This window comes from Melospiza georgiana, chromosome 29, assembly GCF_028018845.1.
Source record: "Melospiza georgiana isolate bMelGeo1 chromosome 29, bMelGeo1.pri, whole genome shotgun sequence".
Taxonomy (NCBI): Eukaryota; Metazoa; Chordata; class Aves; order Passeriformes; family Passerellidae; genus Melospiza; species Melospiza georgiana.
The window spans coordinates 129,274-135,221 of record NC_080458.1 but is presented as its reverse complement, the minus strand read 5'-3'; positions in this window follow the sequence as shown (position 1 = coordinate 135,221).

The following is a 5,948-nucleotide window of genomic DNA, read 5'->3' as shown; positions in this document are numbered from 1 at the left end:
TCCAAAGAGAAAAAAAGACCCTCAAGAAGGGTGAGCACTGTCTTTTCCAAGAGGAATAGGAACAAGGATGGAAATGAGTAGCCAGAGCTGTGCCTGTGTAAGACAAGATGGAGTATATAGAAGTATTCTTTGAAAAAAACAACTGGGTTTAAACCAACCGAGCCTGATACTTCTCTTCCCTATGCAAACCCATTTTTGGTCTAGAGAACAATTGCCATGCTTTCAGGGGCTGGATTCCCTTCACTTAACCCAGCAGGGAGTAGGAGAGAGCAGCAGTTACACCAGCAGAAAATTCTGCCATCATCTGATGAACAGCATCAATAGGCACCTGCCAGACATAAAACAGCTGGACTGAAATAACTTGTCCTGAAGCCCAGACCTGAATTACATTTGTCTGGGTGAGAAGGACCAGCGTGTCACAAACAGCCAGGACAGAGTGCCAAGACACACTGAATTAACTTTACTGCTACAGGCTTAGGAAAGGAGCTAAAGGAAAGGAGCAATGAAGATACCCTACATACTTGGGCAATCTTAGTGGAGATGAGCTGGGGGCTGGTTTTGCACAGGTCTTGGAGGAGTTCCACTCCTTCCATCCTTGTCTGAAACCCCTTGGCTTCCAGGAGATGGTAAAGCTTCTGGAGCAGTTCCGTTTCTTCCACAGCTGGAGGTGACGTGACCTGGGCTTGTGCACGGGGTAGGAGGTGTCCATCAGAGGGAGATTTCACCCTGGAAAATAAAACCAAACGACGAGCTGTTGGTGATAATTATCGTAGCGTGGCATCCGTATCGTGGAAATAATTAGCATTGACTCCGCGATTTCAGAAGGCTGATCAATCACTGTATTCTACTATACTATACTATACTATACTATACTATACTATACTATACTATACTATACTATACTATACTATACTATACTATACCATACCATACCATACCATACTATACTATTCCGAAACTCCTTGCCCTTACAGACAGTCTGATACAGACAGACCAGATTGGTCAATTGAATCCAAAACACCATCACCAGTGGCTAATTAGGAAATTACTCTTTGGTAAATAAATCTCCATAACACATTCCACATGTTCTCAACAACAGGTGCAGCAAGTGATGATAAGAATTGTTTCTCATTCTTTTCTCTGATCTTCTCACAGCCTTCCCCAGGACAATGCCTGGGAAAGTTGTGCCTGCTGCTCTCTATGGAGAGAGCTGCAGCCACAGACAATACCTTCAGTTAATTGTGAGCAAAACATCTTGAGCAGCTTTCCTAATTATGTGATTTCAAGCAGGAAAATCATGAGGGTCTGAAGAACAACATGGACCTCTTAACAATCATTACAGGAGACAATCTACAAGTGACATTCTCACCACTGCTCACTCAGGAAAACCAAGGATGAGATGCATCTGATCTATCTTCAGATGGCTGCCAGGGCACACAGGTCACATTGCTTTGTGGAGAAAGAGAGACACTACTGCCAAGTTTAAATGCTTCCTCATAAGGAACGTGTGTGTCTTACAATAGGGAAAGTCTGGAGAAGTGTCTCTGCAACCAGGCATGAAAATCTGGAAAAGCAGCTCAGATGCATCTGAACAGATGAACAGGGCCATATTTGAAGGATTCAGAAAATCAGTAAGAGAGATAAAAACAAAAGCCAGACATCCCAGAACTACACTCACATTTCATTTGCTTCCCTAGAGACCAGATTCACAGCTTAACAACCCCACTGGGAACAATTCTCCTGGATCAACCTGTCTCTTCCATGAGCACAGGAAGATGCCAGCTGTGCTACTGAGGCATGTGTCACTTTCCTGCCACTGCTGAGCAGGACAGAGCTAAATAAATCCCCTCTGCTATCAGAGGAGAACAGGTACAAGCAGCTCTGCAGCTGCCATGAAGAGACAGCAAGGAGCAATTCCTGTCTTAAATGCTGATTGCAGCACAGGGGGAAATAAACCAAACATGCTGTCCACCAAGCAAATTACATGAAGGACAGGAATATCACGACAAAAAGTCCACATTGAGACACCTGTTGACTGAAGTTGTTCAGGAATTGCCTTGCTCATTACTACTAAAACTTGGTGCTGTTTGAAGGTAAGAAAACCATGATTCAGCCAGGCCAAAACACACGGATGAGGACTGCATCTTTGTGGAATGGCATCTTGCTTCCAGACTGAGATTTTTCATCAAAACACCCATCTGAAAAAATCTCCACTCAGATGAAAAAAAAAAGCCCTGTTTGAATTTACTTGTCCCAAGTCAGAAACTTGGCCCTCTCCCAGCCTCCACAACACTGCCCTTGCCATGCACTGGATCATCTGAGCTGCAACCAATGGGTGTCTGTTTGTCTCTCCATTTTTGTGGAAACCCCTCCAGAGAAGTTGTGGTCAGCACAATGCAGAAGTAGACATTTTTTATCCTAGAGCATTTGTAGGGAAAGGAGACAGTCTGTGGCATTGGTCATCTCTGCCAGAAAGATTTTCCTGAGCAAGAGACATGTAAAGCTTGTCATGTGCTTTGTCACATCTGACAAAAGTGCTCAGTACCGTTTGCTAGCAGACAATGTGGCCTGGGGCTCCTTTGAGCCATCGTTCCTCTCCTTCACCGGCTCCTTGACAGATGGGCCTTCAGCCTTCTGGTTTTCCATCCCCTACAAAGACATAGAGAAACCCCATCAATCTTCACAGTATAAACCAGGAAATTCCCTGTTAAAAACACAAGGTAGAACCAGGATCACTGCTACCAAGGCTTAGGGAAACATTTCCTAACTTACTGATGGAAACAGAGCAGAGATTCAGTGATGCCAACTCTTTGTTTTCAATAGCCCAAGGCAGGTTATGGGTGCTGCCACACTGAGCAGCAGTCTAAAATCCCAAATTCTTTAGTCTTGAGCATAAATGGGAATAATACAAACTGGCAGGCCACGAGTGTTCATGAAGGAAGCAGCAGAACAAACTGGACGCTTTGGGGCTTGGCCCATTGTGTTGGAAGTTGATTTGGTTCAACACTCACTCTCCCTGTGCCTGCACAAAGGCAGGCTCCCTTCTGTAATGTTGATAAAAAAAATAAAATCCTCCCCCAAACAAACAAAGGATTTTCCAGTGGATGCTGCTGAATTCACCAAGCTTCTTCCAGCTCCACAGGGCTGGACAGCAGGGCAGTATTCCCAAAAGACAGACAGTAATTGTAGTAACTAGGATTGACCTGGACATCTGCTGTAAATTTGGGAATTTTCTTGGCACTACTACTTCCAGTGTCCTTTGCAAAGACTCTGTTATCTTCAGAAGCACAATTCTCACTTAATTGCTTTACAGGGGGCAGAGTAGGGCGAGCATGGTGGGGGCTTATGCTTAAATGTAAAACCATTTTCTCCTCTTTCCCTTTCCTCTTTGTGACCGATATTGAAAATATTCAAAACCCCACTTTTCCCTGATTATATCAGTTCCATTGTGGTCTGCAGATGAACAGGCTGAGGATTAACAGCTCATTCCCAGGAGCAAAATGATTCAGCAGAAGAGGAATGAGCTAAAGACAGAATGGGTATATTTGATCTCATATTAGCAATGGCAATACTTGCACAAAGGAGACATTTCTCCTGCCAAGCACTTACTTTCTTTTCCATTCTTGTCAGGATATCTTCCAGGTCACAGGTGGAAAGAGATTGCTCCAAAAGCATTTTAAATTGTTGATGATTGAGCAACATCTTCACCATCTCCTGTCCATAATGCCTAAGGAAGAAAGGAAGGAAGGAAACAAAAGTGAACAAACCAAGGAAGAGTGTCAGCAGAAGAGGCTGATACCCTAAACTCATCAGGTGCAATCTTGCATGAGAAGGCATTACCTACTCAGCAAAGAGGGAGATTTACCTCACTTGACACTGCACAGTGAGGTACAGAGCTGAACACAAGAGGCAAGAGGAGAACGTGGGGCCACAGAAAAATAGCATTTCACTCTGAAACTGAGGGTGTGCTTCTGTGGCATCAAAGGATCCCAGGGAACAAGCAAAACACATCTGCTCTGTTGTCAGAGCCTATTAGCAGTGTCTTGCTGCTGTTGCACAATAATTTGCCTTTCTTTAACTGGCAGGGAAGCCAGGACAAAACACCTCATGCATCCTCTTGATTATTTTATACTATGTGTATGCACAGGGACAGCTACTTGCTCTGGTGTTCTTGGCAGCTATTAATGAGAATTTCATCATCAAAGGAAGGGGATTTTGGTGGTTAGGTATGGATAGTTATTGGTGCTCAAAAACATCCTTACTTCATCATGCTCATTCGCAGCCATCAATTTTTTCATCAGAGTGCTCAAACTTACAGCAGCAATTCAAATTGTCTACTGCCAAAGCAAAATCTATTCTTTCCTCTTGTCCTGAGTGTCATATGACTCATGTCACTCAGTATTATGGTACCAACCCTAGAGGTCTTTCTGCGTTAGAAGAATGGCAAACTGATGTTACAAAAATGCCAGAATTTGGTCGCTTTAAGTATGTTCATGTTACAGTTGATACTTTTTCTCATGCAATGGTTGCTTCAGCATTCACAGGAGAAAAAACTCGAGATGCTATTCGTCATTTTTATCATGCCTTTGCCTTTTCTATTCTAGGTGTTCCATGTCATGTAAAAACAGATAACGGCCCAGCATATGCTTTGCAGAAAATGCAAGCATTCTTTCATGCCTGGGGCACTGAGCATTCAATAGGTATTCCACATGTCCCCATGGGCCAAGCCATTATTGAAAGAGCTCACGGACTTCTTAAACGTCAGGTTCAAAAACAAAAAGGGGGAATGCAACAGGAGTCACCTCAAGTGAGATTAGATAAAGCTGTTTATGTGTTTAACTTTTTGCGTCCCCTACCTGACTCACAGTTATCGCCAATCTTTTGCCATTTTTCTTCTTTGAATTCTAAACAACCAAATTTCCATACAAATGTCAAGGTATAGGTCAAGGATTTGATTACTGGTATATGGTCTGGTCCAGTGGAACTAATAACCTGGGGAGGGGTTATGCTTGTGTTTTGACAGATAATGGTCCTTGATGGGTTCCTGCTCCCTGTGTCAAACCTTACCTAGAGCATGTGGGAAAGGACAGGATCAATGGTTCCGCAGCTGAAGCAGAATGTGCGAATGACACTGGCTAAGACCATATATCAGTACCTAAAGATGGATGAAGGATAGGAACGATTGTATTAAGAATGGGAATTTTGTTGATGGTTGTGATTGTGGTTTTGTGTGTCCCCTCTCTGCTTGGGTTTTTGCAAAGGGCCCTGCAAAAATCCATAGCAACTGTATTTACAGTTCAAAAACAAAAAAATGGGGAATTGTGGAAGGGGCTAGCAGCGGGCCTGTTAGCTAAAGGAGCGAGAAGTAAGAAGAAGAAGCTGATAAGGAGCTTTCTCCAAGGCCGTGACCAAGGAGATCGAGAGAACAAAGATAAGAACATTCTGCAGCTGGATGAAGTATTTTTAGAAAGTTAGGTGGAGCCATTGTAACTTTTCACCAATAGCATAGTATTGACTTATTGTGGCCAATAGTTAAGGTAGAAGAAGGGTAAACAACTGGAAAGTGTATAAAAGATCAGCCATTTTCACTAATAAAGTGTTGCCAAATGAGACTGCTTGTGGTCTCTGCTTTGTGTCGTGACCGCCTCGACTGTGACACTAAACTTGTGCCTTTTAAGCCTTCTGTTCGCAGGACAGCTGACCGGTCGCGTGGAGCTGGTGGCTTTGGATCCACTGGGCCGCCTCAGGTTCACTGGACTGCTGTCCTGACCAAGGACTGTCCCGAGATGCTGTGTACCCTGTCTGTTCCTGGTGCGACGCCGTCGGAGATCCACCTCCACGGGCTTCTCGACAGCGGTGCTGACATCACTTTTCTCTCCCTTGCTGCCTGGCCCTCAGAGTGGCCCCTGGATCCAGTGGGGACGTCTGTCGCGGGCCTGGGAGGGATG